The 21,550-nt window shown below is 47.2% G+C and overlaps 1 pseudogene; it reads left to right on the top strand.

The window, feature by feature from the left end:
* Positions 1-20,883: 20,883 nt before the first annotated feature.
* LOC117095434 lies at positions 20,884-21,054 on the top strand (annotated as a pseudogene).
* The last annotated feature ends 496 nt before the right edge of the window (positions 21,055-21,550 follow it).

The raw sequence follows: 21,550 nt of genomic DNA, 5'->3' as shown, positions 1-21,550 counted from the left end.
TCACAGGGCTGGATTTCAGAGACATGAATTTGGGAATTTGCATTACATAGACAGGGTTTGAAATGTCAACATGACCAACCCTGTCCAGAGTCTGGGATTCAGTGAGCCGGAGAAAACAGGGAATCTCATAAATCATTGCATAAATAAAAGTGTGAATCTTCAGGCCCTTATTTACAGTGGCTTTAGTGTGCTACATTTCCAGGGAAATATATGTTCTTGTCATCCAACTTTAAGAGAAGTAAATGAACTTGAATCACATGAGTGGGTTTAAATGCCAGCCTGGAATTTAGGAAGCTACTTTGCACCTTCTTTGCTCTCATCATCATCATCTTCTTCTTCTTCTTCATTAAGAGCATGCCATTTTGTCTCTGCCTTTGGGTATATAGATTAAAATAAGGCTGATTGTGGAGAAAAAAAAAGACAGAGGCAGTTAAGGAAACAAGAAGCTCATGTTGTGGGCACAAGCACATCTTTTAATGAGCCTTGCTAAACTATATATCCTGCTGGAGATCTGAAGAAAGCCAGGTGATGATGAGCTGAGACTCTACCTTTTCCTGGACCCGCCTGACGACCCAGGGATTGCCAGGATTTTAGGGGACTCCACCTGGTTGCATGACTCCCTGGTCTGCAAGCTGCTTTGGGGCAGGGACTCAGTCTGTCTTGTTTGTTACTGTATTCCCAGGACTGAGTTCTGTGCCTGGACTAGGCATTCAGGGAAGTGTGGAATGAACGAATCGGTGAATGAATACAAAGAGTAGCAAAAATAACTGAACTAGACACCGTAAGTGACTAGGAGTCTGGTTTGAGTCTTGATCTTAGCTTCTTAATCTTTACATTGAAGGTCATAATGTTGAGTAACAGTTCACTTATAGCTGCCATGAGGATTAAATAAACTAATATCGGTAATGACTTAGTGCAGTGCTTGGCATGTGGCTGACAGTGGTTCAATAATTCAAACTACTGCTATTATTATGTTGCTGTTGTTGTGCGTTCCTAGTAGGTCACTACAATATGTTGGCTGACAGATTGCATGAGCTGCCCACACTTCAGCTTCCTCGTTTGTAAGGTAGAGATGGTAAATCCTGGCTCGTCCCCTCTTGGCTGATACAATGATTAGGAAATGATAGGCCTGGGATGCTGATGTTGAATCTCATTGTCTTACTCTCCAGGGAGCTTCTCTCCATAGGAGGCAAGTAACTCAGGGTGAGTGGCAGAGCCAAATGGGAGATGAATGTGAAAATATTCTGGAAGGCTGAAGTTGCTAAGCAGAACATAACAGTAATTGTAACATAATCCTCATATAGCTTTTGAGCAGCTGTGGGAGCTTTGAAATCTCACAGCCTCGTTTCCTAGCCTCACTTCCCCTGAGCTGCTGCATGAGCTCATGCTGTCATTTACATTCCCTGGACCTCAGTTGAGATCAGGGAGTTGAGGCCGAGTCTCCAGGTGGTCGTGAAGGTAAAAGAGAGAATGGCTGTGTATGCCCAGTATAGGCGTTTGACCTGTAGCAGTTGTCGCTGTCTGATAGCATAACTGAGAAGGGGTGAGACCAGGATAAGGACACAGGTCTGTGGCAGCAATTTGAAGTGTCTCCTATGTTTTAGGAGGCATATGTGTCACCTGAAGGACTCGGACTGCCCCAGAGCACGTGGAGGTCACTCTCAGGGTGTGGATGAGGAGGCAGGAGTTTGCAGCCCAGAAATAGCCATCATGCTGTCAACTCAGAGGTGTCCACAGAACGTCTTTGAGCTAAGAGGGGCCAGGCCAAAGGTGCAAGGCAGGCAGGACCCTCAAGGACAGTTGTCTTGGGCATCCCCATGCTTCTATATCTGACCCAGCTCAACTCTGCCCTCCAGTCAATTTTGAGGTGCCTAAAGGCAGCCAGTTGTCAGCCAGAGTATTAGGGTGGTGAGCTGTAGAGTTGAGTGGACTCTGGAGCCATTCCACCTCTCTCATTTGGGTCTGCCACTTCATAGCTGTGTGAGATGGGTTAAGTTACTTGACCTCTCCGTGCCTCAGTTCCCTCATGTATAATGTGAGCTTGGCAATAGAACTACCTCGGAGGTTAAGGTGTATCTACCACACGTGACAGGGGCAGCAGTAGGTAAGTGTTCAGTGTTAGGATTGCCCTGGAAGGACAATTAGGATATCAGAATATTAGAAGAATAGCATCCCAGGCCCTGGGATCTTTAAGGCACCTTTCAGCCCCACCACCCTGCCATGGGCCTGGCACCTTTTCCTCTGCCCGTGCAGTAATGGTGGTCGCCCGAGGCACCAGCTGATGAATGGTAAGCCTGGAAGGTCCCAGGGCTTGCAGCCGCTCTCTCCTCTCAAGGCGGGCCCACATCTCACATAGGCTCCAACTTGTACTGTCAACTTCAACTTGACCTGGGTAAGCGTAGGCCAGCCCAGCACAGTGTAGGGCCCGAGGCAATGCCCGACCTGGAAGCTCAGGTTGAGCTGGGGGCCACACAGAGCTCTGGCAGCAGGCAGCCTTGGTAGCTCAGGGCAGTCCATCCACCCCAGTGGGCTGTGGATTTTTCCTGCCCATCTGCCATCCCCTTTAGGATACATCTGCCCAGCCCCAGGCTCTGTCCCCCTCTGATTCCATGGTACCAACCATCTGCTTTTTGGGAGCTTGGTCCGATGATCTCATGAACCTCTTTGTGCAGCCCAGAGCCAGCCTGATGCTGCCACCCAGCTAGCTGTCCCTGCTGACACAGCCTGGAGTGGGCAGTGTCCCATCCGATCCTCGCCCTGCAGTCTCGAGCCTCCGTTTAGTAGGAATAGCAAAGCTGCCATTTTCAGGGAGGCCGATTCCCATGCACTGAACTTCCCAGTGTGTAGATGTCAGCCCGGTTGGTAGCTGTCCCACCAAAGGACAGAACCCTCATGCCAGTGTCTTAAGCAGGAACTGGGCCAGAGGGCTGCATGGATGTTGTGATCACTCCTGGCAAGGGGGTCTGATCGAGCCAGGGCCCAAAACACAGGGGTGTGTTAAGCATTTGCTTCATGCCAGGATGGGCTGGTTGGGGGTCCTCAGCAGTGTATCTGGCTGTGGGCAGGCCAGAATCCTACTCCCCTAGTGTGGGCCTGGCATGCAGTAGGAAGATGTATGCTGTGTGCTGGTGCCCCACACCGCTCTCCTGGAGGAGAACCAAGGTGTCTCCTGCTCTCACTCCCATTTCTCAGGTTCCATCATGATCCTGGTGCCTCTGCTAACACCTTTTTCTGACAGCTTGCCATAGGATCCCTTACCGTCACCTCCAGGGTGACAGCTTTGGGCATTGTGATTTATTTTTAAATTTTCTCTCCACATCCCACAGAATGAGGTCCTGCATGCTCCCTGGGAGAACCCCTCTATCAACCATTGTGGTGAGGGTTTAGGAGACCGTTGCCCTTACCTTCCCAGGGTCAGCCACAGGCCCCAGAGGAAAGAAGATGAGCCCACGAGAGGGCCCCAGAGCTCAGCACACATCTACTGCAAGACGAGAGCTGTGGGCAGGAACGCGGAGGCGTCAGAGCCAGGATGCATTTAATAAGCAGTGTGACAAGGAATAAAATAACTATTAATAAGGTACTTTGCAGACTTGATTCCAGGCCCATTAAACTTTCCTTACCTTATTTCACACTCCATTTCCAAAGCACCCTCTTCTCTCCCCCCACCTTTCACGGTTCTGGCAAACTTGGGCCCTAATGAAGTCTGGCAGCATAAATTTAAGGCAGTGTCTGGCTGAATCGAACAGAAGCTCGTGTCTACGGCACAGTAGTCTGAGTTGCTGGAGACATAAATTCGGCCTCCAGACTGTCCGATGGAGTCAGCGAGGCAGGCCAGGGCCATGACAGCCGTGGGTGATGGTGCCCCAGGCATTCCTAAAGCCCAAGGTGGCAGGCTACTGAGTGGGGAGGCCTGCTTGCCCGGAGTGCAGAGGCTTTCGTTCATTTACACATTCATCCATCCCACAGGCTCTCACTGGGGCTGTGTCCAGTGTGTCAGGAGAGCTTTCTACCTTCACAGCTTCTTCACCCTGCCAGGTGAGCATCACCTCCATTTTACAGACAGGGAGGCTGAAGGGGGCTTGTGGAGTTTGCCATGTCGCCTGAGCTCACACAGATAATCCTAGCGCAGGTGTTAGCCAGTGAAGGAACAGGAAGACACCAGGCCCCTTTCCTCTCCAAGGTGGTCTTTCTCTTCTCTGATGGCCTCCCCCGCCTGCAGGCCTTTGGTTCTATGGCTGTCTTTTGTGGTGAGCAGGTGCTGTGCTCTCCCGGGAGATCTTTCTCTAGTCCCCTCCAGCATTTCCTGGCCCTGCACTTTGTCTCACTTGAGTTGGTGAGCTGGCACAGGGTTCAATCAAGGCTGGGTCCCCCAGGTTCCTGGCAGGTCCCTGTGGCTGGAACCTGGGTTTCCAGGGTCCCCGTCTGGGGCTCAGTGTGTGAGATTTGAGACTGGACTCCTCTGTGTGGGGCCGTAACAGCTTCATTCATCAAATAGCTGAGCGATGCTGGGTCTGGGGTGCATGGGTTCAGCCACTGGAGATGGGCGGGTGGGGAAGGAGCTGGGAGAGCAAAATGAGGCAGGTGGTTAGAAGTGGGGGGAAGAGAGACCAAGCCTCAGCTTCTCATAGGCAGCTCCAGGGCTCCAGGGGCCCTTCCTGGTCAAAGGAAGCCTCTTCTCTAGGCTCCTAGGCCTGAACTAACTTTGAACTCAGCTGACGTTGAGACATCAGTCACTTGGAGGCTGGGAATTTATTATCATTCTCGTCTTTTTGTCTTGATCACCTATTCTTCTCTTACTTTTCAGTTTTCTCTTGGGCTCCCTTCCCCTTTTCTTCATGAAGTGGTGTAGCTGTTTGAGACAAATCTTCGTCTTTTTGATACTAATGATGATATTAGTGCTAGCCTTTGTGTTATTGTTGGCAATGGTGTTGGTGTTGGTGCAGGTGAGGGTGCTATTAATGCTGGTGATGAGTGTGCTTGTGATGAGTCTGCTGGTGATGATGGTGGCGATGGCTGGTGTTGCTGGTGACAGTGGTGGTGATAATGATGGTATTTCTGGGATGATGATGATCTTGTTGGTGGTAGTGATAGTGGTGGTGTTGCTGATTAGGTGACAGTGATGGCTATGGTGGTGGTGACAGTGATGATGGTACCATCATTACCAGCACACTCATCACAAGCACACTCACCATTGCCAACAATAACACACTATTCTCATGTTGCTCTCTCTGTCTCCCAGGCCCGAGGGGCCTTTCTGCAGAAGGTGTGATGGTGGCAGTGGTAATGGTGATACCCACTATTTAATTATCATCTGCTATGTATTATTTCATTTAATCCTCACAACAACTTTGCAAGAGAGCTCTTAGTAGCACCACTTTACAGGTGGGGAAATTGAGGCCCAGGGAGGTGCAGGGAGTTGCCATAGCCTCACAGTGAATAAGCAGTAAAACCAGGTTACCAAACTAGCTCTTTCCAAGTCTGGAGCCCTGCTAGCCCTTTATTCCCATGACCTCAGCAGCCTGAGCTCTGCACATCTGCTCTGCCAAGTTCACACAACACGGAGGAAGGATTGCTTAAAGCAATCTGATTTTTACTGGCTCCTTTAGGATTTTCTGGATTAAAAACAAAATTACAACAACACGCCAAGCATTTCACTGTTCTCTAAATTCTAAAGTTCAACCTGGAAATGTTTGGGAATTTTTGTCTGAGGGTTTAAGGAAAGAGACCAACATTTACCGAGAGCTTGTATTGTGCCCGTTACTTTTCAGATGCCGTGACATGTCATCCTCACGTCAAGCTCAAGTGGGGCCAGCCTTCTTATCCTGTCTTCAGATGAGTAGACTGCAGTTGGGGAAGGTGTGGCCAGCAATGGGGTGGGCTTTCAATCCGGCTGCTGTGATTCCAGAGCCTGTGTGTTCCTTTCTCTCTGTTGTGCCGCTCCCAGAGGGCAGCCCATGGCTCTTCCAGCTGTGTATGGTGGAAGTAGGTGCTTCTGTGTCTTAGGGTCGCTGTGAGGATGTGTGACCCACATTAGTGCTTGTGTGGATTTTGTGCACAGTCAGAGCTCAATAATGGCAGCCATCATTATTCTCAGGAAGGAGAAAGTTGGCTCACTTTGCTCCAGGTCACCTAGTGGAGCTGTCTCCAAGCCCATTGTTCTTTTTTCTGTTTGTTGTCCCTTGTTTGGAGTTTTCCTTTATCTCCTGGCAAACAGGTGAATGACAGAGACCCTACCTGACCTCTGTGGCCTCTCGCATCAAGGCTCGGGACTCAGTGCCGAGGAGACTAGGACGCTGGTTCAGTAGCCAAGTGGTCTTGACCTTGCCTTGCTTCCTGTCCCTATATCCCCTCCTCTGGTCCAGCCACCTGGTCACCAGGTGGAGCTAGGCAGGAAACAAAGCTGGCTCTGTGCACCCAGCCTCATTCTACATGGACTTGAGTAGGGACTACTATATCTGTGTCACATTAATAGAGAACATCACGTGTTCCAATTATCCAGTGTTACATAAGAAACTACCCCAAGTTAGTGTCTTAAAACTACTCATTGTATTATGCTCATTATCTGAGGGTCAGGAATTTGGATAGGACTCATTGGAGTGACTCTTTTGCTCCATGCAGCATTGACTGGCTTTAGTCAGCTGGAGGTTCTAAAAAGTCTTCACTCATGCCCGGAAGGGGCAAAGGGTGGAGAAGGTAGTGGCTGGGCTCAGTGGGGCCCACTTCCTCTCTGTGGAGTCAGAGTTTCTCCAGGTTGTCTTTCTAGCAGGCTAGCAGGACTTCTTACACAGCAACTCAGGACTTCTTACACAGTAACTCAGGGCTCCAAAAGCACCTGCCCAGAGATGAGATGTGGAGGTTGCTGTCTCAAAGCCTGGGCCTGGTAACTGGCGTAGCATGAGTTCTGACACATTTAATGGATGAAAGCAGATGCAGAGCCTGCCCAGATTCAAGGAGAGGGAATAAATATTGCATCTCTTCACCAAAGGAGTGTCAAAGAATTTGTGAGCATCGTTTATCCACCACAAGACTGAAAAGTATGTTAGACCCTCATTTCCCTCCCAGGGTCTTGCTTCTCTTGCGTGTCCCTGGCTCATGACAGAGGCCACTCTTCTCCTTGCACTTGGTGACAGGCAGCTTTCTTTAGTAAGAGTCTGAGGAATACAATCATCAGAGCTGCTCTCTCATTGTAAACCCACAGCTCAGAAGTCTGTTTTCAGTTAGTGGAGGATGAGGAGCCTGGGCAAATAAATATCTCATCATGGTTATTGGGAAGCTGCAATTGATCTTTTGGATTCGATGGCAAAAAATTAAGGATGATTTAATTTCAGTCAACTCAGTGCAACAGGTGTTTAGCTATGTTTGGGGTCTGCTTTGTTGTTGTTGTTGTTGTTGTTGTTAGATGGAATCTCACCCTGTCACCAGGCTGGAGTGCAGTGGCGCGATCTCGGCTCACTGCAACCTCTGCCTCCCGGGTTTGAGGGATTCTCCTGCCTCAGCCTCCCGAGTAGCTGGGACTACAGGCGCACACCACCACATCCAGCTATTTTTCTGTATTTTTAGTAGAAACGAGGTTTCACTGTGTTAGCCAGGATGGTCTCGATCTCCTCACCTCATGATCTGACCACCTCAGCCTCCCAAAGTTCTGGGATGACAGGCGTGAACCACTGTGCCCAGCCCAGTTGCTTCTTAATAATCCCTTTGGAGTCAGTCACTCTTATATGTATTCAAGTCTTTTGAGATTTCTATTACTTTATTGCCATTCCATCTTTTTGCCACTGTCATAAAGAAATCTGAATTCCTCTTTCATTCCATTTCAAACCATCCCATCCAAATCATTCCATTCCACTCATGTTTTCCCAGCCAGCTCAGTTCAACACGTCTCATTCTATCCATTTCACACCATCTCTTCCAAAACTTTCCTGATATCCATCCTATCCCACATTAGTTCATTGTTTGATTCATTTGAAAGTATTGATTCCCCCCATGCTATTCACTGGATCGAGTTCATTATTCTAAATATCCCTCCTAGGTGTCTGCAAGGTAGAAATACAAGAGAAGCCCACCATGTCCTGTCAAGTGAGAGCTGTCCAGGCATGACCAGCCCACCTGACCACCATGCACTGGAGAGGCTGGAGCTAACCATGGGGCCCAGGTTCTAACGTGGGTGCTTCCGCCAGAGGTGAGAGCTATTGGGGTGTCCTCAGCTGCAAAGGACAGTAATTAATGCATGTTATTTTTCCTTTGATCACTATTTATGCACTTTAAAAAGAACTTTAATCTTTTATTATGGATAATTTCAAACACACCAAGAATAGAGAGAAGAGTAATCCTTATATACTCATTACACAGAACAAATCTCGTTTTAATAGAAATTCCATGTCATTATTTCAGCAATAACTGCTTGCATATGTCAGTCTAGCCTCTATTGTAAGCATAGCCACAATACCAAAATAAACCTATCAAATAAACAATTACTCCTTAATACCAGAGTGTATTCAGATTTCTCTGATTGTCTCAAAAATGTCGTTTTATAGTTGACTGGTTTCTTGTTACATTTGGCTGATTTGTCTCTTATGCCTCTTTTAATCTCCCCTGCTCCTTTTCATGTCTTTCTGTTTGTTTAAGAAACTTGGTCATTAGTCCTGCAGGATTTCAATATTCCGGATTTGGCTCCTTGCGTCATTCTGGTGTTTTTCAAGATGTTATGCCAACTTCTGTGTTTCTTGCAAATGTACAAATTCCTGTACATATTTTGCTACAATGTATGCATTTAAACTTTTCTCTTTTTTATTGTAGTAAATACACAGAACACAAAATTTACCATTTTAAAGCATATGATCTGGTGGCATTAAGTACATTTTCATTGTTGGGCAACCATCACCACTGCTTAGTTCCATAACTTTTCATCACTCCAAATGGAAACCTCATACCCATTAAGAAGTCACCCCCTATTTCCCCCTTGCCCCAGCCCCTGGCAGCCGTGAACCTGCTTTCTGTCTCTGTAGAGCTGCCTATTCTGGACATTTCATATAAGTAGAATTACATCAGGTGGGCTTTTGTGTCCGACTTTTCTTTTTTAAATATATTTTTAATTTTAGATTTACAGAAAATTTATGAAGATAGAAAGTTCCCGTATACCCGCATTTAGTTGTAGATGTTTCCAAACTCATGGATTTTATATATTTAAAGTGTTCTCATCCATCACAGATATTATTCTTTTTGATGTTTGCATTGCCTTAACTTGGCTAGTGGGAGCCCCTCAAGCTGGCTTCCGTGCTCTTTTTCATTTATGAACCTAAAGAAGACAGTCCTTTTAGGGTGGCACTTAGAAGCCAGCTGTTGAGTTAGGAAGTGTGCATGCATGGTGCTGGGTGAGGGAGGAGAGTGGAGGGGAGGGAGGTAAAGAGCTTAGAGTAGTAAAAAAAAAAAAAAAAATAGGATGCCAGCCTGGCGTGGTGGCTCATACCCGTAATCCCAGCACTTTGGGAGGCTGAGGTAGGTGGATCACGTGAGGATGGGAGTTCGAGACCAGACTGACCATCATGGAGAAACTCCATCTCCACTAAAAATACAAAATTAGCCGGGCATGGTGGCGCATGTCTGTAATCCCGGCGGCTACTCCGTAGGCTGGGGCAGGAGAGTCGCTTGAACCCGGGAGGTGGAGGTTGCGGTAAGCTGAGATCACACCATTGCACTCTAGTCTGGGCAATAAGAGCAAAACTCTGTCTCATTAAAAAAAAAGAAAAAAAGAAAAAAAAAAAAAAGAAAGAAAAGAAAAGAAAATAGGATGCCAATTCGATTTCTAGGGAAAACGGCATTTTGTACAATATGCTCTGGAGTTTTGAACTCTGCCAGCATAGTTCCCGCTGGGCTGGAGATTCTGTCTTTATTAACAAACCCAAGCTGGCCTCCTTCCTCTAGGGCTGCGGGAAGCCAGGCCTGCTGGGCTAGCTTGCCCAGCCCGTCGATAATTAAGCAGGCCCACTGCTGTCTTCCGCTAGAGCTCATCGGCCACAGGCTTTTGGGGGATGATTAAGCAAGGGCTGCAGAGCGCCAGGATGCCTCTGCTCGGTTGGGCTGCTGCAGTCCCTTCGCATCCAGCATCCAGGATGGCATCAGAGGAGTTGGCAGAGGCCCTGAGCTTGCCTGCCCAGCACCACATTACTGTATGTGTATGTGAAGGCAGCCAGAGAGGGAGGACGTGTACCGCAGAGGGGCGTCTGTCCACCGACACACTTTGTGTTGCAAATTTGCAGTGGTTTCCTCCTTTGATTCTCACAATAGTAACTGTTAAGGGTTCTGTATGACTGGAGATTCCCGTATGCACTTTGGATATAAGAGGTGAGAATGAGCCCCTATCCTCAAGGAGTTTGTTAGGGAAGTGTTGGGCAGCACTGTCAGGCCTTCTAGGAGAAGCTGATAAAAGGAAAAGACCAGACAGACAGCCTGCCATGAGGACTGAGTTGTGCGGTGCAAGTACCTGTAGCATTTGCAGTAGCAGGTCAGAGCGGAGGCAGCGTCACCATCGTACTCAGCAACATCACTAGCTGGACTCTCTGTTGGGCTGTGATATGGGCCCATGCTGGGTTGGCCAGGTGGGGGACCACCTCTCTGCCCTGGGTGTGCACACGTGGGAGGCCAGAAATGATGCCAGAGGAAATGCAAGGCAGTAATGATGCCAGAGGAAACACAAGGCAGGAGGAGCTCTGGGCTAAAGAGAGAGCCTGGAGGCTCACCCAGACAGGCAGCAGAGTAGAGAGTTGTGATAGTGGATGAAGCTCTGGGGCCTCATGGTCCTAGTGTGTGCTGTGGGCAGGTCTCAGCATCCTCGCTGGCAGATGGAAACTGCCACCTTCTTCTTCTGGGTTGCTGTGGGAATGCAGTGAGAGTGTACTGGGGCCTGGCTCAGGGCAGTTCCTAAATAGGGCAGGTGGGCATGAATAAGTCTCATTGCATATGCTCAGGAGGAAGATGGCGAACCCTGTTAGCTTCCTACAAGAGAAGCATCTTGGGGTGGAATAGCCAGGGCTACTGTGACGAGAGATGCACAGTGAGTATAAGCGTGAAGCTCAACCCCTGCAAGGCCACAGAGGAAGAGGAGAAAGTTCTGCCCCGACATCGTGGTGAGCCCCCAGACCCACGCTCTATGCTCTGCTCCCTGGCTTGAGCGTTCCATGGCGTGGGTGCTGTGCTTCCATGTATTTCAGGGAACTTGCAGACCCTGGGCTCCAGCTGCTGCTGATAAAGCCAACAGGAAGAAAAACCTTTGGTTGGCCTTTTCTTGACAGGCCACAGTCCCCTCTGTATAATTAGGTATGCCTAATTATCATGTTCCAGCATGTTCTAGTAACACATCATGTATGATGGTGTATAATTAGGTGTCACTGTGTGGCAGTCAAAGAGGGCTTCTTAGAAGAAGTACACCTGAGCCTCATCTCAATGAACAGGGGGGATTCCAATGGAGAGAGTGGAGAGGAGTTCCAGGGGAGTGACAGGAAAATGCACTGGACTTGGAATCAGGAGATCTGGTTTTGGCTCAATCACTCATTGACTATGCTCTTTGCTCAATTACTTCACCTCTTTGAACCTTGGTTTCTTTATCTGTATGATGGCTGTGATAATATACAGGGTTGTCATCAGTATTAAATGAGACTGCATTGATCCAAAAGCACCCTGGCCAGTGCCTGGGACACAGAAAGCACCTAAAAATGCTGACGCTTTGGGAAAGAATGGGCATGGGGCTAGCAGGCCTGAACCTAGGGCCCATGGGCAGGGACCATGAATGCGCTGCTGAAATTACCTTTAAAAGTTTGTATATTAGTCTGTTTTGCATTTTTATAATGTAATACCTGAGGCTGGGTAATTCATAAGAAAAGAGGTTTATTTGGTTCATGATTCTGCAGGCCTCACCAGAAGCCAAGCATAGTATCGGCATCTGCTCAGCTTCTGATAAGGCTGGTGGAGCTTTTACTTGTAGCAGAAAGCAAGGGGAGCCAGTATGTCACATGGTGAGAGAGAGAGCAAGGGAAAAGGAAGGAGGAGCCAGGCTCCTTTAAACAAGCAGTTCTCACATGAACTAACAGAGTGAGAACTCACTCGTCACCATGAGGAGGGCACCAAACCATTCATGAGAGATCCACCCCCATGATCCACCCCCGCCAGGCCCCACCTCCGACACTGGAGGTCACATTTCAACAGGAGAGTTGGAGGAGACACATTCAAACCATATCAATTTGTGTATTTGTTCTTTTCTCTTTTTCTGGAATGAGTGTTTTGTAGATTTATCAGAATCCCCCCAAAATAAGGAGCCATTGACACAGAGCTTCAGACGTTATGAAGTGAGTTTGCACATCTCATTTGAACCCGCAGTGCTCTGCTCCATATACTGAACCGTTACTATCACCAGCCGTGCTTGATGGTTGGAGTAAGTCTCAGAGGGACTTAGGACCATCATGGCCTCCTGCAGGCCTCCTTCCCCAGCTTTTTCTCTATTTCCCTCCCAAGATCCTGGGTGTCCATTGGAGGACCATGCACTCCACAGGAAGGGCCCCTGGAGGGGCTCACAGCCTGGGCAGAGTCAGTCACATGTTCCACCTTGGTGGTCATGCTGGTGGCTCATGCATGAGCATGTGACCCAGGGGCCTAATCAGAGTGAATTTCCTGGTTTGCCACCGTGAATTCTTGGACACATATTCTGTGTCTTCCTATGGCCTGGGTCTTCCAGGGGAGAGGCCTAGGACTGTCACAATCATTTTGCTCCTATAAGCAAAGTCATCTTGAGAGTAAAGGTCACCCAGAGGAGAGGGTGGAGCCAAGAATCACTGAGAAGAGGAGCTATTTTCTCGATTAAACTGACCAAATTCACTCTGGACTTCTTCAGTCACATGAATCACAAATTCTCTTTTGTAGGCCAATTTGTGTTTTCTTTTACTTGCCACCAAAACCTCGTAGTTGATCCAGGTGCCCCAGTGCAGATTCACACAACACAGTACTGACAGAACTGGGATGTGAGCCCAACATTCTCCGGCTCCCATTAACAACCATTTGGGTCATGACTCTTCTGAGGTTTGTGGACAGCTCAGCATGACACACCCCTTGGGTGAGAGGTTCTGACTAATTCACTTCCCAATGGGCAAACAGTGCTTTTAAAATCTGGTTCCCAGGTAAGTTCTATCATTAATTCCAAGGGAGAAGTTGTGATTCTGGTTCCCGGGAGTTGATGAAATTTCCACTGTTTCCTTCCTGGAACTCTCAAGATATCTCAAGATCTGCAGGAAGGACGTCCAGGGCTGCTGGACACAGGGCTGAGTGGGGTGGCTGTTCAGTCCACGCTCATGCCCTTTTCTCCATCTCTCAAGTGCTCCTGAGCCCCAACCATGGGCACATACCTGGGGAGGTACCAGGAAGTGACACACATGCAGACCCTGTCTGCCAAGTTCACCATCCAGGGGGAGATTTTCTGGGGTTGGTGAGCATGGGGAGGCCTGGGGGTGCAGGAGCACTTGGTGGTGCAGCCGAGACTCACCTGCAGCCATGGGACAGCCCCTGCTCAGTGCTTACTGTGTGCCTGTGTGCTGTGGTGGACTGAGTGCAGCAGTGCCATGGGCAGAAAGGAGGTCCCCATCCTGGCTGCTACAGAGAAGCAATCGGATCTCAGGCAAGTAAAGGGCATTGAAATCTTATAACCCTCCTTTTCCATGGAATAAATGCATACACTCACAAGAACTCAGTGTTCTAGTGATTACTAAGATGACGCAGATGGCTGCATGTTCTAGTAACTAGCATGCTAGGTGCTCCAAGGACTTAACATTTTCTATGCATGCCGATAACATCATGCCTCCCCTCCAATTTATCAAAAACAAAAACAAGCAAACAAACAAAAAAACCCCAACCCAAACCTACGCTAAACATTATTGGGAAGGAAAAGCTGGATCATCCTTCCCCTAAATCACAGTTTAACCTGAAGGATTTATTTACATAGAATGTGTCTTTTGGGACAGCACTATCCTTCCTTGCTGTGGGTGGAGCCAGCCAGGGGTGACAGAAGGCCTAGCTGACCAGCACCCAGCCCCGGCTCTATGCTGTGCCACCTTGGGCAAGACACTTCCGCGTTCTGAGTCTCAGTTCCCACTTCTGTAAAACGGACATGATTTTTAGTTACTGTTGAGAATTTAGACATAGGCTTTGCTGGAGTTGGGTGGAGGTCAGTTTTTATCCAGAAAGGCAACCGTGCAGGACCAGATGTATGTTTCTTTCTCCATGATGCCTGGTTTTGTGGATGTAAATGCATTTTCCCATCTGAGCACTCTGGGATTGGTTAGGAGCAAAGGAATATGAGAGGAAAGGGCTGCAGGGACAGTGGTACCAGCCACAGCAGAACCTCAGCCACACCCCGTGACTCAAGGGTGGCCAGTGCTTCTTCTCAGAGTGATGAGGACATCACTGTCAGGTGAAAGCATCACTTCTCCAGTGACTAGCAGCTCTTCCAGGGCTGCTGGGCCACTGCAGCCTTGGACAGAACATGGGCCTCAAGAAAGTAGCCAACTCTGTGGCTTCCCTGGGGAAACCAAGGCAGCTAAGCTTCCTGTACCCATCTCACAGTTCCGCTGTAGGATCAAATGTAAGATGCATAGGAAAGCACCTTAAAAAATGCCAGATGTCCTCTCTCTCTGACCTCTGAGGTTTGACTGCTGGTTGAAGTCTGTGGCCTGCTTTCTTCCCACATCAGCCCAGAGGGTAACTCAGTCTCCAGAGACAGGAATGACTTGATATAAGGTATAGAAATTGGAACTCAATAGGTTGGATGCTGTATCACAAACAAAAAATACTCGAAATGTATATGCTTCTCGCGCCCTCAGGAGAGGTGTGTGTGGAGGTCAAGAAGGGTCCATCCGTTGAGGATGGCGTGAGCTGTCCTCCTTCAAGCATGCCCGGCTTGAGCTGGAGCTCACTTCAAATGGCATTCTCAGTCACGTGGGAGACCACAGAGGAGCCAGGCTTCCCATCCAGGGCCAGAGTGTGTGCCTTCTTCCAGAGTGTCAGAGAGTCCCTCATATGAACAGAGACAGCAGAGATTTAACAGTCACCCCCAAAGTATGGTGAGGGTCCAGGTGTGGTGCCCTGTGGTGGTGGTGGACGAAGGGCTGCCTCTTCTTTTGAGTATTTTTTCTTCTAAAAGAAGATTTACGGCCGGGCGCGGTGGCTCAAGCCTGTAATCCCAGCACTTTGGGAGGCCGAGACGGGCGGATCACGAGGTCAGGAGATCGAGACCATCCTGGCTAACACGGTGAAACCCCGTCTCTACTAAAAATACAAAACTAGCCGGGCGAGGTGGCGGGCGCCTGTAGTCCCAGCTACTCGGGAGGCTGAGGCAGGAGAATGGCGGAAACCCGGGAGGCGGAGCTTGCAGTGAGCTGAAATCTGGCCACTGCACTCCAGTCCGGGCGACAGAGCGAGACTCCGCCTCAAAAAAAAAAAAAAAAAAAAAAAAAAAAAAAAAAAAAAGAAGATTTACCTTCACTTCCCCACTTCTTTGGGAGGGGTTCATGGGAGGGAAAACACAGAAATACACACACAGTGATGGAGGGAAAGAGAGACAGAGAGAGAAGGGCAGAAGCCCAGAGCCCGGGAGAGGGAAGACAGAAGAAATGTGAGAAGTGGAGAAACACATTCAGAGGACGCTGGCAGAAGGAAGAAAACCCACCCATGGTGGTCAGCTTTGAAAAGATGAGCTTTCTCCAGCAGCATCAGGGTGACTGAGGAAGGGTGAACGTGCCCACGGCCAGGAGGAGGCCCATGGGGTCTGGGCAGGGCTGGGAGGGCTGCGCAGGGCAGGAGGCGGGGAGCCCGGGAGCCTGTTTACCTGGGATCACTCATCACACCTGCCTTGGTGATAATGGGTGGGCAGTGAGTCCTTGCCCTTCAGTGGGGCTGAGTCCTCGTGACTGGAGGGTGTCTGAGAGCACACATGGCCTGGGCAGGGAGGAAGAACCCCAGGTGGCAGATCCGCCTGCCTCGCTTCCCAGTGTAGACCATTCCCCAGGGCTTGTAGCATGCTCGTGAAAGATTTCTAGCTTTCTTATGTTAGAGAACAAAATAAAACAATTACCTTATTATACAATAAAACTTGCTATGTCTCCAGTCCCACGATCATTGATGTGCCTTACTGTCAGTATTTCCCTCGTCCCCTTTCTGGTGCCTGGGAAGCCTGGGCAGGCCTGTGTCCTCCTTCCTGGCTGGCCCTGACCTGGAGGGACCACCTCTCTTCACGCGGTCCCGCCAGGGGCTCTGACTGAGCCATATCCTTCCCTTTGACTCTGCAAAATGCTGGGATTTATGCCCCATAGGCAACTATCCGTTAATCCTTTTCTACAGTCTCTAAAGTTCACTTTCCTCCTTCCAAAAAACAAATCTCTTCTGAAGTCAGAGGAAGCATCAGTGATCGAAGTGAACAGACTGAATACAAGGGTTCTTAATAAAAGAGTCTCTCAACAGAAGGGTCTGGGGATCTCGGCGCTGACAAAATGTGTGTCTTCTCCCACCTACACACTGGCCTGAGCTGCCTCAAATTTTAATTCCTCAGATGCTGAAGATGTTTCACCCCCTGAGATCGTACTATGGCTGGATTTTTTCCTCTGAATACCAACTGGGTCCAGACACTAACAATTCAATTTCATGCTGACACTAAGTACCGTGACGTAGCACAGACCCCACAGGGTAAGGGCTCAGTCCCTTGAGACTGCTCCCCACTTCAGATGCCAATTGCAAGTCTGTGCTCATAAGCCCCTCCTCAAGTTTGTTAATTTGCTCTAATGGCTCACAGAACTCAGAAAAGTGCTTTCCTGACTACTACAATGTTTTTTAAATCTCATATGCCATTTATGTATTTACTTTTGTTTCTTTCCCTTCTGTCTAGCTGAAATTTTCCAGCCTTTGGTCAGTATCTCCCCATTTCTCCCGCCCAGCCTCTGGTAGCCACTGTTCTACTCTTTGCTCCTATGCGTTAGACATTTTTAGATTCCACATATACGTGATACCATGTGGTATTTTGCATTTCTTGTGCAATAACTTTTTTAGGAGTAAATTGTCGGCTCTTTTAAAATAAAATTAATTAGCTTTCTGTGCACCTGTGACTAATTTTTCCCATAGTTGTGAGCAATCTGAATGTCTCCATATGGTCTGGCAATTAGGTATTCCGTCAGTTCTTAGCACCTTCCCTCTTGGAGCCTCCTACCCTCAAACTTCCGTTCAGACAGACTGCACCAGGCCATGCACACAGCTGTTGTTCAGGAACTTCCTTTCATTATTTTTATCTTAACCTTCCAAAGGCTTAAGAAAATGTTTGAGACATGAAAAACAATTTTGACTCCAATAATTGCAACTTATAAGTAAATAAACAGCTAATTAAGTTGCATATTAGCATGTCAACCAGTTGATTGCAACTCAATACAACTGAACTCCACTTTTCCCTAAGCATCTCTCTGACTCTGATTCAATCTGCACGTGTAGCTAGATCCTGAGACATCCCTGAAGATATCCACAAGGCAGTTCTTTCACATGGGTGATGCTGCTCTGGCAAACAGAAAGATCTGAATATGTTGGCACCCATGCCCACAGAGAAGGTTAATCTCAAAGAGAAGTTTAACCCAATGGGAAGGTCAAGTTTTTGGAGTTATCTTCTTGCTATTCCCATATCTGACTCTGCTTCATTTTCTCACCTGCTGCTGTTACCAGTCTCACTCTTCTGGTGTAATAATCCACCGTGCATTTTCTAAGATTCTGGCTCATATCCTGGTTCTAACCCTAACTCTCCTTCTTGGACAAGGGATTCTATAGATGACCTTGTGGGTTTCAGCTGTATTGACCAAAGTGGTCTTCAGCTCCTCCCTCCTGGGCTTAGCTCTTCCTCTGTCTTTGAGGGGAGACCAGATCTGGAAAGTGATCTTCCCAGTTAGTTCATTTCACTGAGAATGTTGTCACATGGAATTTTGGACACCTTCCCTTTGCTCCCCAGATGCATTCTCCACCCATCTCCACCCGACTCTCAGTCCTAGGAAGCAGATATGCATGCACTATGTCACCCAGCCCCTCTTGCCTTCTGTTTCTAGTTGGATTTGGCCGATGGGGGCTCTACAGGAGGTCTTCAGGCAGGGGCAGAGTGAGATTGGGTGACTCCTGTCAAGGTGACCTTTTATACAACTCTTTTGGCTTTGGAAGCTATTCTCTCTTCTTACTGGCTAGCCATCTAGCTGTTTGTAATGTAAAAAGTAAAATAAAAGTCAGAAGCCTTGGGCTTTCTGTAGATGATCATGTAGCTTGTTGGACCCAGGAAGAGCAGAAATGTCACATCTTTCTTATAACTTAATTTTTAATTTGAGACTCCATTTTGCTGACGATGCACACATATAATTTTAGTCAAATTGGTGTTCCTCCATTTTCTTTGAATTTGGATTTACTTTCTTGGGTTATTAGCTTGGGAATTAAAAAGTCTCAGGGTGATCTGCTCATAGTAGTCCTCGTTGAGCTGTCTGTCGTCAGTGGTCTTTCTGCCAAGGACACTGCTAAGCCATCCCTTATTGTGACTTCAGGTTCCTTTCAGGCCTGCCTCTGTTCCTCTAAACACAACACATCACCTTTCTTCCTTGAGACCTTGACCTTATTTTGGTGTTGTTCCTGGGAATAAAAACAAATTTTTCCCTTGGCTGTTGATTATCTTAAACCTAGCTGGAGGTTCTGTTATTTTCTACCCAGAAGGGAGCAAGGTTTCTTTCTTAGGGACTTCTAAAATCTCAGCTCTCACCCCTTCCCCCTAGACTAAAATGTTCTTCCCCAGATTGAGGGGTGGAGAATGGAAAACTCTGTTCCATCTCCTTCTGGCTGCTTCTAAATCTATTATATTTGGCCTAAGTCATTTTTCTTCCCTTCAGAGCCTACAGTCTTTGGAAACTAAAAATCAAGAAAGGGTCTAGATGATCTAGGAAGGAATCTGGAGGAGATAGGAGGATCAAGAGACAGACTGGAGGGACACATGGGTTACTCTCTTAAATATTTCATCCTTCTCCCACCCCACTCCTAACTGTGCTCTTTTGGGTCACATGAGGGAGAAATGCTAAGGAATGGTAAGAAATCATTGAATAGTCCACAACCCAGAAGAGGAGAAACTGAGGGTAGAGAGGCTGGGGAAGAGAGGTTGAGGAAGTGTTTCCTGGGAGATAGAGGGCTGGTGCTCAGCGCCATTGAAGGGCTGCAACAACCCTGGCTGCAAACATGTTCACCAAGAATGAAGCCCTGTGTCAGAACTGGATAAGACTGAGCCTTTTTCAGAGGCCAGGAACAAGTAGAAGCAAAAACAGGCCAGATACAGCGGCTCACACCTGTAATCTCAGTACTTTGGGAAGCTGAGGCAAGAGGATTGCTTGGGCCCAGGAGTTTGAGACCAGCCTGGACAACATACAGAGACCCCATCTCCAAAAAATGTTTTGTAAAAATTAGCCAGATGCAGTGGGTGCCTGTGGTCCCAGTTACTTAGGAGGCTGAGGTGGGAGGAGGATCGCTTGAACCTGGGAACTCAAGGCCACAGAAGTGAGCCATGATCGCGTCACTGCACTCCAGCAAAAAAAAAAAAAGAAAGAAAGAAAAGAAAACAGTCCCATGTGAACCCCAAAAGGTGAGAAGCCAGGGTAGTTATCAGGTTTTAAGATTGGGCCCAGGACAATGGACAGGAGCGTAAACATTAATCCTAACTTTTATGGGGGACTTATGACAGGCTAGGTACTAACTGTTGTTCATTCAGTCCTTACAATAACCCAAGGAGGCACTATGTAGAATCATTTCCACTTTTTAAATAGAAAACTGAGAATGGAGAACTTGGTATCCTAATCAGGGTCACAGAGTAAGTTAGTGAAAGAATAGGATTTGACTGCCAGGTACGGTGGCTCACACCTATAATTCCAGAACTTTGGGAGGCCAAGGCAGGTGGATCACCTGAGGTCAGGAGTTCAAGACCAGCCTGGCCAACATGGTGAAGCCCCATCTCTACTAAAAATACAAAAATTAGCCGGGCTTGGTGGTGCATGTCTGTAATCCCAGCTACTCAGAAGGCTGAGGCAGGAGAATAGCTTGAACCGGGGGAGGCAGAGGTTGCAGTAAGCCAAGATCATGCCATTGCACTCTAGCCTGGGTGACAAGAGTGAAACTCTGTCTCAAAAGAAAAAAAAAAAAAAAAGAATAAGGTTTGATTGCAGTTCTGTGTGCTACTAAACCTAGGTCTTAATTATCTTGCCTTTGTGTTACCTCCTGTTACTCTCGCATCAGAGAAATGGGGTGGATGATTAGTGACAGATTCAGGAGTGAGGTGATAATCAAGGATGATAATAAAAAATATTAAAGGCTAACATCACTGAATTTATCCTATGTTCCATGAACTCCCAGGCCCTTGTACATATCTTCGCTTCCTTCTATATTTTCAGAAGCAAAGACTAAGAGAGTTGATTAGTGGAGTGTCTTGCACAAAGCAAATTAAACAATTTCAGCTTCTCCTACTTCCCACAATTGGAGTTCAATTAAAATAGTAGGTCTTCAGATGCTTGACATTGGCTGTACTAGAACTCTATTAAATTACTATAGACCTGTTCTTCAAAAGAAACTGTTAACTCGATGTCAGTAAAATGGTGAAATAGATAGCTATAAGCATTTGTATCCTCATAGAAACATTGCAAAACAAGCAAAACTGGTCAGAACCAACTTTGTCAGAACTTTAGAAAACAGTACAAAATTCCCAGCAACAAAATGAATGCTAAATTTAAAAAAAGGCAATTAAAAAACTGCTCCTCGCACTCAAGAAAATATCCATTGCTTTTACCTCATTGCACTCCTGAAAGCAAGATGGGTCACCAGCAGCTGTACTGAAGCCACCTGCAAAAATTCGACCAGGGTTCTTGCTCTTGTTGCGTCTGTTCAAACCTGCACAGTCTGATCTGGAAATATGGCCTCAATATGTGCTGCCAGTGTTTCTGTCAGTACGCAAAGGATATCAGTTTCATTAATTCGGACTAAATGATCTTCCTTCAAAGGATTATCCAAGGCATCTATCTACTCAATGAAAAACCATGATAGTTCTTTGTACATAAAATAAACATTTAAAAAAAAGAGAGAGAAAATATCCATCAAAAACACAAGTTGATCATAAGCTAAGGAGCAGAGATTTTAGTGGCCACACATGAAAACAAATAGTCTTTGCAAAAATCATTTGCAAAAGTCATTAAAAGGATGACTATAGACTTCAACAATTAAGAAAAAACAGTAAACCCTGAGGAAGAAAGAGGATCTCATTTCCAGAGCTATCATACTATAATATTCAAATATTCAGCTTTCTGCATAAGAAATCACAAGGTATGCAAAGAAATAGGAAAGTATGGTTTATTCAAAAGAATAAAATAAATTAAAAGAAACCATTTCTGAGGAAGACCAGACATTCAACATACTTGGCAAAGGTTTTAAATAACTGGCTTAAACAGACTCAGACAACAACAACGACAACAAAAAAACATGA

The sequence above is a fragment of the Trachypithecus francoisi genome, unplaced genomic scaffold (assembly GCF_009764315.1).
Source record: "Trachypithecus francoisi isolate TF-2019V2 unplaced genomic scaffold, Tfra_2.0 Lachesis_group13, whole genome shotgun sequence".
Taxonomy (NCBI): Eukaryota; Metazoa; Chordata; class Mammalia; order Primates; family Cercopithecidae; genus Trachypithecus; species Trachypithecus francoisi.
The sequence above is the reverse complement of the archived record's forward strand: the minus strand, read 5'-3'. Positions and strand labels throughout refer to the sequence as shown.